Source organism: Hippopotamus amphibius, chromosome 11, assembly GCF_030028045.1.
Source record: "Hippopotamus amphibius kiboko isolate mHipAmp2 chromosome 11, mHipAmp2.hap2, whole genome shotgun sequence".
Lineage (NCBI taxonomy): Eukaryota > Metazoa > Chordata > Mammalia > Artiodactyla > Hippopotamidae > Hippopotamus > Hippopotamus amphibius.
The window spans coordinates 29930730-29943228 of NC_080196.1; positions in this window are offsets into that span (position 1 = coordinate 29930730).

A 12499-nucleotide genomic window follows, 5' to 3' on the forward strand; every position below is an offset into this window, starting at 1 on the left:
TTTGTCCTGTTCATTGGAGGAAGTTGCTTGTGAGTCGGGATAAGTTCACTTTTTATGTTTCAAGAGGAAAACTCTTCACTCCAACTTTATTTAGCTTAAATAAAATCCTTAATCATTTAATAGATAGTGATGTCTATCTGTAAAATTTCCATATCTCAATTCTATTTGCTGGTGGCTCTATCCCTTTTTATTTTGCATTATTTTCATAAGAACCCATTTACAGCATATTTGTGCAGAGTTCTTCTCTCTATATATGATTATTTTTTTCAGAAATACCAAACAAAAATTGAGAAATAGAATGACAATAATGGAATACAGATAAGTTATGTCTATTTTGATCTGTCCTGGAATCTGACAATGTGCTAAATTACATGGGTATCCCTTTTATCAGGACTCCAACCCTACAGTATGACTGATGGAAATTCAAATTTATAAGGCCAAGTTCCCTGAGAAATGAAGACTGTGGTCTCTCTGCCCAGGTTATCACAACCCTCAATAGAAACCACATAATGTATGAGGACACATAGGTACCAAAAGTATGCAGAGGTGACTTCCTGGCCATCACATTGGTCTCCTAGTAAGTAAATAATTTTCCACCAACAATGAGAATCCCACATGTGTGGAAGAGACAGCTGAATATAGCACTACAGCTTGTGAGGATAAAAGCCTTCAGTCAAAAAGAAGGGAGGGGGGCTTCCCTGGTGGCGCAGTGGTTGAGAATCTGCCTGCCAATGCAGGGGACACGGGTTCGAGCCCTGCTCCAGGAAGATCTCACATGCCGCGGAGCAACTAAGCCCGTGTGCCACAACTATTGAGCCTGCGCTTTAGAGCCCGCGAGCCACAACTATTGAGCCCATGTGCTGCAACTACTGAAGCCCACGCACCTAGAGCCCGTGCTCCGCAACAAGAGAAGCCACGGCAATGAGAAACCCGTGCACCACAATGAAGAGTAGCCCCGACTCACCGCAACCAAAGAAAGCCCGCGCACAGCAAAAAAGACCCAACACAGCCAATAAAATAAACAAATTTTAAAAAAAAAAAAAGAAGGGAGGAATATAGAGAAGGAAATAAGAAGTGGATGAAGGTATAGGTCAACCTTGAGCCTATACGTTATTTTCAGAGGATGAAAATAGTCTTTCCGAGCTGTGGGTCCACCGTTTGCCTTTAAAGTGGTAGAACTGAAGTCCTTTTTTTGCAGTGCCACATTTCTTCTTACTTTCTTCCACACCATCCTCTTTCCCATGAAACATTCCAGGGTCCCAGTTAGTTTCTTTTTCCTGGAATCCTGTCCCAGTGCATAGATCAGCTTGCATCTGCAGCTCTTCTGGCTACATCGTTACATGAAAATTTGCCTCCCTCTTGCCTCATCTCCTTATGAATTTCGTTGTCAATGACCCACTCCTGCTTCGTGCCTTACCTGTGTCTTTTAAAACCGAACTAGCATTCTTTTCATATTTTTTAATCCAGAGGACAGAAAAAAAAAAAAGACGTGAAACATTTGTTTACGTTAGCCTAAAACAGGTAGGAGACATCCATCTGATAAGAATAAACGAAAGCATTCTACAAAGTACAAGGATATGACCATAACTCAGTAGAGCAAGTCCAGGACAGTCTATGTATCTTCAAAGGCCTGGTGAGTTGGGTGCAGGGTCACTACCTTGCTGCTTCTTCGTGATAACTGAAGAACCTCAAATAGAGCTCAAATGAACCTCGTGCAGCTCCACCTCCACATCCCTGACCAAGTCTACCAGGAATTTAGACTTTTTCTCCTGAAATAAAATTTACCCCAGTGTCCCCTGATCATCCTGGAACAACACTCCACTTTTTGCTACCTTCTCCCTGATCTTTCAGATTACTTATTACCTGTCTGATACTCTCCCCACAAATTTATTCATACTTCTTCTGGGCATAAACATTCTTGGTCAATACTATCCTGCTGATCAAATACTTTGTGTGAAATTACACAGGATATACAATAATACAAGTTAGTCTGAAGAAAAATACAAATGTGTATAGATAAAAAATGAAAGTACTCCTCCATAGCAGATCAGTCTCACTGTTACTCTGAGGTAACCACTGTACACACGGATGTTTAAATATGTACATTACTCCTATAGATTGCATTACTGCTTGTTTAGAAATTAAATCGTTGTATAGTCAGGTGATTTTTTAAAATGAAAAGCATATCTGGAAGATGTTTACAAGTTAGTATGTGTAGATTTATCTCAGTTTTATCTGTTTCATAATATATGATAGGGCAAACATTACACAAACCTTACTTTATGAACATTTATTAGGTTTTAAATATTTTTATATTAAAAATAAAGATGCAATGAACGTTCTTTTTGTTCACATATATAACATATTGTTAAGCTGATTTGCCAAAGCGAAATTACCAAATCAGTGCATCTGTGTGCTTTATAGTTTAGTAGACATTGTTAAATTGCAAACCAAAAATATTGTACCAAGGTGAAATTCCACTAATAGTAAATAGTAATTTCCACATATTTTTCTATCATTGGACATTATCGACCTTTTCAATATTATTAATTAAAGGACAAAAATATATCTCAGTGTTACTTCAAAATGCACTTCTGAGATTGATTTCAGAAGCTTTTAATATATATTTAAACCTTTTCTTTTTCTTCCTTGGATTGTCTGTCTGTACCTTTTGCTTATCTTTTTACTGGTATGCTTGTTACAGAGTTTTTATCTAAGCTCGCAATTGTCTCTGTGCATAGGTCCCTTTCCAACTGAACCTGTTTTGTCCGTAAAATGATAACTTCATGTTCTCATGAGAGTTTCCCCATAGAGTGTACCAACTAATTTTCAGTCAATTTTTTTTTAAAGTATGGCCATTAAAAGTACAGAAGACTATCTCTGATATGCTATTTTTAATGTAAGAAACAAGTGTACATATGAAAACACACATAAAATGCACATTTGTACAAAAGAAATACAGGAGAGATGAACACGAAACTAAAGAAACTGGTTACCTACAAGGGTGGGTGAGTAGATGATAGAAAGAAGGTAGGAAGGGAATGGGTGGCAGGAATGAGGCTGGAGAGGCACTTTTTGAGTATATCTTTTTAAATAGCTCTGATTCTTACAACTATAGTAATATTCCACTATTACTATGTGTACTCCTCACAGAACCAAAGAATAAACAAATAATAAATCCAACTAGGATGCAGACACTGCCTAGACCTAGAAGCCATGGCAAACCAGTGAGCTAGTACCCAGTTTCTGGTTTCTAAACACCATTCTCCAATAAAAGGAACCAGAGCTCCTTGGAGAAGAGGTTAATTCTAAGGCCAGGATAGGGAAAATACAAGACAAGTTTGAAACACCTTGTGATGTCACAAAGTTTTGAAGAAAATGGGGCTTGTTGAAAGAACACAGAAGTTAACCTGAATGATTTGAGCAACAAAATAAATTATGATATTATTGGATTATAAACCATAGAGTAAAATAGCCATAAGTCAATTCTGATATAAATAATCACATAAGTAAGTGAATGAGAGGAAACCGCTCTTCTTTATGTGAGAATTCCAATTAATAAATAGAGAAGGAATGAAGGAACTAGAAAATCATCCCTTAGCAAATGCTGTAGCAACAAGAAAATATCAAATAAATATATATCGAGGGATACTTGATAAAAATAACTGGTCTCTTTAAAAGTTTCAAGGGAAGGAAAGATTAAGAAATTTTTAGTGATAACGAGATTTAAAAGAACAAATAAATGCAATGTTGGATTCTGAATAGTATACTAGAACAGAAAAAGAATATTACAGGGAAAACTGTTGAAATTAAATAAGGTCTTTAGTTCAGGAGTCAACAGCCTTGCTGCCTGTCTTTATAAATAAAGTTTTATTGGAATACAGTCACGTTCATTCGCTTGTATACTGTCTGTGGCTGCTTTCAGGCCTCAATGACTGGTTTGAGTAGTTGCAACAGAAATTGTATAGCCTGGAAAGCCATTAATATTTATTATCGTGCTGTTTATGGGAAAAGTTTGCTGACCCCTAGTTGAGTTATTATTATTTAGTTATTGTCATATGTTCATTTCTTGGTTTTGACCATTGTACTGTGGTAAAGTAAGATGTTAGCATTAGGGAGACCTGGGTGAGGGATATTCCACGATTCTCTGCATTATTTTAAAATTTTTCTGTAATTCTAAAATTAGTTTAAAAATAAAAGTTTGAGAAAAAAGAGGGAAAGGAAGTGAGAAAGATGCTAGAATTACAGAAGTCTCACTCTTTTTAACGAGCATAGATCTAATTCATTTTTAAAGGGCTGAATGATATTCTGTGATGTTATAGCATAATTTGGTGAACCATTTTATTATGGATGGGCATTTATTCTATTTCATTGTCGCCACTACTAATAATGCTGTAATGAACAAAAACAAATGTATGACTATCGTGTGTTAACAATTCCTAGCTAAATACTAAGTGATGGCTGTCTATCACAAAGAATAATTATTAATAATTATTTCGCAAGATGTTACTCTAACACTTCATTTACAGAATCTGTTTTTTCATTTAAGGCTTTTCACACAATTTATCAGACATGCTACTCAATAAGAATCTCTCAATCTCTGCTCTATTGCCATTTTAGACAGAATAATTCCTTAGTGTGAACTGTTCTGTTTAGTAGCATTCCTGGCCTTCACTCAGTAGATGTCAGTAGCATAGCCAAAATGTCTCCACACCTTGCCAGATATTCTTTGGGAAGTAAAAGTGTTCTCGTGGGATAACTGCTGTCTACATGAAAGTATTAGTTTACTTTCATTTATGATTGTAAGAAAACTAGGTTGAATTCAAGCTTATCTATTAATCAATATGCAGCTTTAATCAGTTGTGCCAAATAATCAAAGCACAATTTAACACAACAATTAAATATTCCATTTAATAGGTAAGCATAAGAAGAAAAATACCTTTTCAAATTTGATTTTTACTGTCGTTGGTTACTTAAGTATTATTACAATTTTTGTGATACTTATAAGCAAATATGAGTGTTTTTTCTCCTCAACCATAAGTTTATTATTAAATGTCATCCAGTGGACTAAATGGAGAAGGAATTTCACGTACCTGTCTAATTAAGGAACCAGCATTATTGATTGCTTAATAGCTAGACCTACACTGGATATCTGCATGTTGGATTTGAACTTTTGGGGCAGGTTCAAAGTGATCATTTCCCCCTTAAATGGAGAGTCCACTCTCTTTCTGTATATCTCTGCCCCACAGTGATTGTCATGTATTTATATATTAGGAAAATAATGGTGATCAAAGAACTGAGAAAAATTAACATGGGCAAAGCCTCTTGGACACTATAAGAAATATTTTGAGATCCCAGACCTATTTTTCTGTTACAGCTGAATTGGGAAATATTTTCTAGTCATTTCTTACAAAAAATTATAAGGCTTCCACTGAGTACTTATCTAAGAACATAAATAGAGCAGAAGCTCCTTAAATGTGATTATTCACTTAGGATCGTGCTGTACCTAAACCGTCAATTTGATTTATGCTAAATTACAGAATTACTGTTTATAGCCACATAAAGGCATTTGAAATGTCAATACACTTGAAAAAAAGAGTTAACAATAAAGCAAATGTAAATTACCTGTTAATCCAAAGGGCGTTGTATTATAAGTATTGCATAAAGAGAATAGAACAAGGCTTCAGAAGGAACATTTACGTTTCCTGCTCTGCTCCACACTAGCTATGTGAAGTTGGATGAGTTATGCAGCTCCTGTGAGCCACAATTACATTGTCTGTTAAAGGAGGCAATGCAAACCTCCGTGCCTGACTCATAAAGGCCTTAATTCTGTACACCCTCTTCTAGAACAATGTCTGACATGTAGCAGAGCCTCAACAAATATTTGCTGGAAGAATGAATGAACGAAGAGTAGAACATTTATAGAAATTACATGAGACACAGTACTTGAAATCACCTTGGAAAAAATGAATCATTTTGCTGTGATATGCACATTGCATGAACAAATTACCATATTTAAAATACTTGTGAGATAGCCCGGTTTTGCCCATTTTCCCCTGAATAATTAGGAATATCAGAAGAACTCACTGCGGAGAAGAGGGCTACAAGAGCACAAAACTCCCAATCTTCTCCTCCAGGTTCAAGAAGAGCAGTGCCTTTATCTTTTGTATACTATATTTCACCTAGACTTCAAAAGAGGGGAGGGAATCAGTTGTTAAACAGACACAGATTCACAATGAGGACAAGGATAAAAAAATCAAAAACCACAACAACTCCCAAGAAGTAAACACATTGTGATAAGAAATAAATAGGATTGTGATTTAGACAGATTAGACTAGAAACCTGTCATCACAGCAGAGATTGATGTCTGATATCCCTGAAGCAATCCAAAGGAGGGGGTTCATCCAAGGACTGATGTGAGAATCAGGTCACACAAAGGGGATGATGTTCAAAGTTAAGCATCAGCTGTGTTAACCCATTAGTGCCCAGGCTGTCCTAGACACCACAGTACAGGATGCTTTTGTAAGACCTGGACAAACAGAAGCAGGCAGTGTGCAGACACTGAACGAGCAGGGCAAATGAAGCAGAGAAACAGACATAAGTCACTGGCAACAAGGAAGAGCACTGACAAGGGAGGCAGAGCATTGTCTTGGGCTCTGGACTTTGGTGTCTGTCGTGGGCAGAATCAATTCTAGCCTGGCGTCTCTTGGATGAGACAGTAATTGGGAAGAATTGTTTGGGGTTGTGTGGGTGTGGGCGGAAGCAGGCAGGGTTTGACATCAAACAGATCATACAATATGGACAAAAAAGACCAACTGGTGGCTCTCACAGAGTTTGTTTCTAAACTTTTCTTTCTTATTTTGATCCAGTTCTGAACAGCTGCAGAACTCAAAAATAGATATCCTTAAGCTAATGTCAGAGAATTCTTTGAGCTCATGTATGTGTAGACAGGTCTTTGGGAATTTGTATTTATTCGTGTCATGCTAATAACCCACTAAGGTAGACTCTACATACTATAGTATATATGTAATATATATACACATACACACACTATAAGTATATATTATCCTTACTTCTAATTTGGAAAATGAGGCACATGATAAAGGGGTTGATTCATGCCACAATGTCCCTCTTTATGACTAATAATATTCCTTTTTCTGAAGTCTACTTTATCTGCTATTAGTATAGCCACTTCAGCTTTTTTTTTGGTTAGTGTTTACATAGTTCAACTTTTTCATTCTTTTTTGTTTTAAACTGTCTGTATATTTATATTTAAAGTGTTTTTCTTGTAGACAGCATATATCTGGGTCTTGATTTTTATTTTTTACCATCTATGTTAACCGATTTTTATTGTCCATCTGTTGTCTCTTCTTTTTTCCTTTGTTATAGTCTCTAATAAACAGCATGTTTTATAAAAAAAAAAAAAAAGAAAAGAAAATGAGGCCCAGAAATGTTAAATAGCTCCTCAAAATTCACACAGCTAGAAAGCAATAGAGCTGGGGTTCAAGCAGAGAATTCGGGCAGGAGAAAAGCAAGTGCAAAAAAACAAATGTAACAAGCCTGGAGTCTCAGGAAACAGGAGGAAGATCAGTGCACTGGGGGCTGAACGCAGGCGGGCGGAGTCTAGGTGCCCAGACAGTACTCATTCTTTTAAAAACTCCACACAACTTCATATTTGCTTATTTGTGCTTTTAGACCCCTAGATTCAAAGAAATTAATCTGAGCAGCAACAGATTTGGACATTTTTAAATGAGCACTGATGAAGTCACAGCTCCATAACCCAAGGGTTTTTCGAACACGCGTGTGTCCTCTGCCGTACTAATGCACACAGACGCTGTTTTACCTTGCATCCCTCCAGAGATACTGTTTTGATAGGTAAGTCCTAAGGAACTTGACTCCTAATTTCACTTCTACATGATTTTCATTGAATGTTTATAACTGAAAGTTCACTTATCTCCTCAAATTAGCTTATCTCGAACTTGACATTGTTTGATCTTCCTTTTAGGTTCTTTCAACGGCCCATTTTCTGTGATGTCATTATTGTTCTATTACAGAAGAGGAGATAACTTTTTTTTTAACCTTCTTTCAATCTCTTCTGTCTAATTGTCATATAATGCCTTTCTCTTTCCTTCCGAAATATTCCTTCAATTTTAGTTACTATGGACTCCTTTATTTCCGTATCACTTCTCTTACAGCAGGGATCAAGAGAAGCTGGCTTCTGACTCAGCCTCATGTTACTAAGCCTGTCTGCCTCAGTCCTTCCCTTCACTTTTGAGTTCATCCTGGACCTTTTTGTCAGAATCATCTTTCTTAGCAGTCAGTTGCTCCAGTACTATATATATTTGCATGAACACACTGAATATAAATGTCTACATTAATATCCTTTGACCCCGAACTATTATATACTAGTACTACTATAGATTCTTATAGCTTAAATTGTGCTCTGTGGTTCATTATCTATTGTGATACTGAGATTTCTCATGTATAAAAGTGGAAGTAGATAGAATGTTTACATTAGACATGTTTATTTTAAGGACTGAGATTATTTGCTTGAAAATACTTCGTTAATAATAAATCAGCAAAGAAAAGTTATTATTGAGGGCTTTAAAAAAGTTAATCCTTTAAGCTAGGTATTACTCCTTAATACCTTGGTACCCACTCTTCTGCTTCCCCAGCTGACTGCACAGCTTATCCCAGGTGTCAGGGCCTATCTCCTTCTAGAGACTGAAAATGCCTGGTTCATTCTTTCCCAGCTTCCCTTGCAGCCAGGGCATGTGCACATGATACAGTGTTGGCCAACTGGAACTGGTAAGAAAATCTGTAAAAAGGAAGGGATGTCTGAAAAGCTTTTCTTTCTCAACAAAAAAGAAATAAGCAAAGATAATATGACCCCATTTTTTTTTCTGTCTTAAGATGATGTTGTGTAAGGGTGTGGTACCTAGAACTGTGGTACCCATCCTGCAAATGAGGGTGAAGACGGTAAACTGGAACAAAAAATGGAACTTGGTCTCTGAGGATATTTATTAGCTAGTATCAACCCTCCTACTGCCCTGCAATGGGACTTCTTTTACCATAGGAAAATGTATGTTCGCGCAGTTTTTAACACTTACTTAAATTTCTGTTACTTAAATATTCAGTTGAAAACTTCCTATCTGGTACATATTTCTACTGCATTCTTAATAGTGCCTACCACTGCTTTATGAATTTAATAAATTATAGTTGCTTGAGTCGTAATTATATTATTCTTTAAGATGTTTCTTTGTGAAATAATGGAACAACTGGTATTCTCCTTGAACAGGCCAAAAAGAAGAGTCACATAAGGTGAAAAAGCATTAACAAATTAACATAACCATGTACATTAACAGAACTCCACAGGGCTAAGTCTTGAATAAACAAGACAAAATTACAGCATTAATGCTATAGGCAATGAAGAACTTCAATAAAATCTAAAATTATGAAGTAATACCATGCTTCCCAACTGTGATGTGACAAAAAAATAGAATTCCATGGCTTCATGCTTAATATCTCCTGATTGCCTTATTATTAGTACTGTTCGAGTTTTTTCTACTTGTTTTCCCTCCTGTTTGAGTTTCACCATATTATACATTAAATTCAGAAGCAATGATCTGGATTCTTGGAAATACTAAAGGACATGAGTGAATAACCCCGGATGATGCTAAAGAATAGCCCTTAGAAAATGTCAGGCTGGTTATTATAAACTCGTGTCATCAAAAGAAAACTACTCTGTCAGCCTCTGAAAATGTTTACCAGTCTATGACCCTAGTAGAAACAGCATCCAATATATTTCACCAGGTAGGAAATCATTTCTGAAGCATTGCTTTTCAATATTTTACAGGCCTGTTTTTTAGCTCTCAGCAAAGTATAAAATTGTTGCTGTTTTCAACTATTTGCTAAAAGACCTTCTCATATGTGATTGCACTAAATTTGGTTAAGTTGCTGGCGAAAAAAATGCTGATTCTGTGGCTAGAATAATTTTGCAAACCACAAAACTGCTTAGGACCATAAAAGTTGTCTTACATTATCTGACCAAAGTGAAGTTCCAATTTGCAAACACAGCTGGAAACCTCTGAAAGCAACTTCCTGATGTCACGACAGAGCTTCTTCCAGATTTTGAACAGTTTCAGTCAAAATGATAAGTGAGAGAGAAGCACAGATCCTGTATGATCTCATGTATGGTGCACAGGAAAGTTGTTAAGAGAGTAAATCATGAATTCTCATCACAAGGAGACGTTTTTCCCCTTTATGCTTTTCCTCTTTCTTTTCTTTGTATTGTGTCTATATGAGAAGATGGATGTTAGCTGAACCTATTGTGGTAATCATTTCACAGTCTATGTAAATCAAACTATCATTCTGTGTAAGTCTTAAACTTACACAGTGATGTACGTCAATTGTTTCTCAATAAAACTAGTGAAAAACATTCAATAAACCTAAAATTAAAAAAAAAATGAGTGCATGCAAAAAAAAGTGGCAAAACCTGAAAAAAAAACGACAACTGGGAAACAGACACTATATGCCTGTGGGAAATTGTGTTTATTTCTTCTCTCATAGCTATTTCGGTGGTCTCATAACCCAGGAGAGAGACATAATTATTTATTTGTATTTTGTGGTTGTTCCAGGTTTTACGGATGCTCCTGAATCTCATTAGTGCAGTGGTTCTCTTAGTCTAAGTATAAATGTAATTTGAAAAACTCCTTAGCATGCAGAGGTCTAAGACTCACCGTCAGAGATTTGAATAAGTATAAGTCAGAGTGGAGAAAGGTATCTTCAAGGTTTCCCCTCCTCTCCCAAGAGCTATGCCTGAGGCCTCAGACAGAGACCCAGGAATAAAGGCTCCAGGGCTGGGCTATTTGTGGAGAACGTGAGGGGCCAGAGGGGCCTGAATCTCTCACTGTGATGCCTTCGGAGATGGTAGTGTGCTGGCTCTGCTCCCAGTCTGGTGTGGGGAAGCCACCAGGGAAAGCCTTTGTCATTGCCTGTGGTCAGGCCTGAAAAATCACTCCTGGCTTTTCAGTCAGGAGGTGGTCTCCTCAACTATGCCAAGAAAGACAAGAAAGAGTAGAGAGAAGGCAAGTAATGAATTAAGGGAGAAGAGTCTGATCACTTCTGAAATGCTACTAAAGTCACACCTCCATGTTTTTTATGGGTATTACCAGCTCCCTAAGAAAAGCTAATTAGTTAAATATTGCTTCCTCTTTAAAAATTTATTTTTATTTTTGAACTATTATTAACTCAGTTCTAAAAAAGATAACATCTACAAGATATAGATGCCAATTCTATTCCTAAAGAAAGCTAAGTAATTAGGCAGCTTTGTGCAGAAAGAAAACCGATGATCAAATTATCAGTCTCTTTGGGCAAAAGGATAAGACACTAGTAATTTCTAGCATAGTGACTGATCCAAAACACACTATGCTAGCCTTTTATTTTATTATTTTTTAAAGGCTATCTGTTTTCCATGTATTTATTTATTTATTTATTTACGGCTACATTGGGTCTTCTTTGCTGCACTTGGGCTTTCTCTAGTTGTGGTGAGTGGAGGCTACCCTTCGTTGTGGTGTGTGGGCTTCTCATTGCAGTAGCTTCTCTTATTGTGGAGCATGGGCTGTAGGTGCACAGGCTTCAGTAGTTGTGGCTCAAGGGCTCTAGAGCACAGGCTCGGTAGTTGTGGTGCACGGGCTTAGTTGCTCCACGGCATGTGGAATCTTCCCAGACTGGGGTTTGAACTCATGTCTCCTGCATTGGCAGGCAGATTCTTAACCTCTGCACCACCAGGGAAGGCCACTAGCCTTTTATTTAATGCATTCTTAAGGAAGAGGCAAGGGGCAAGACCCTCTCATTGGCTCTCCATTTATCTATGCATAATTTTCTTAGAGAGGGATACAAAATAACATGGTTCTGACAGCAAAAATTTCATTTCCCTCCTTTAAAAAAAAAATCATATGCTCTTTGCAATCACTCTGAGTGGAAAAATGACAACTTGATATTGGGTTTCCAGAATAATTCTGTCTTGTGAATTCTACAAAAATGTGTAGTTTAAAAAAATACATGATTCAATAAGTTATTTTCTTTGTAAGCTCCTTTTTATTGAATATCACAATGAAATTTAATTTCCTTGTAAATAAATATGTTTATCTTCTCCCCTAGGTAAGGAAAGTATTGAAATACCTTAACCTAATTTATAGTACAATAACCTGAGGTTTCCTGATGAATGTAGTTTGTTTTGAATTCTGTCCTATTTGGACCTAAAAAGCCTTTGCCCACTGCTGGTCCCATAAAAACCCAGACTATAGGGATTGAAAATAGGCCTCTTCAGAGAAAACTTACCATGAGTGAAGAATATTTCCATCAGGGTCAGGCAGGCTTTGCTTCAGAGCCGGGATGTTGGAATGAGTAGCATGACAGAAGTCGGTGAGATCATTGTTCGCACTCCCCGTGCCTGTGCACTCCTGAAAGAAGATCAACACAGTAAAAATGAGAGGAC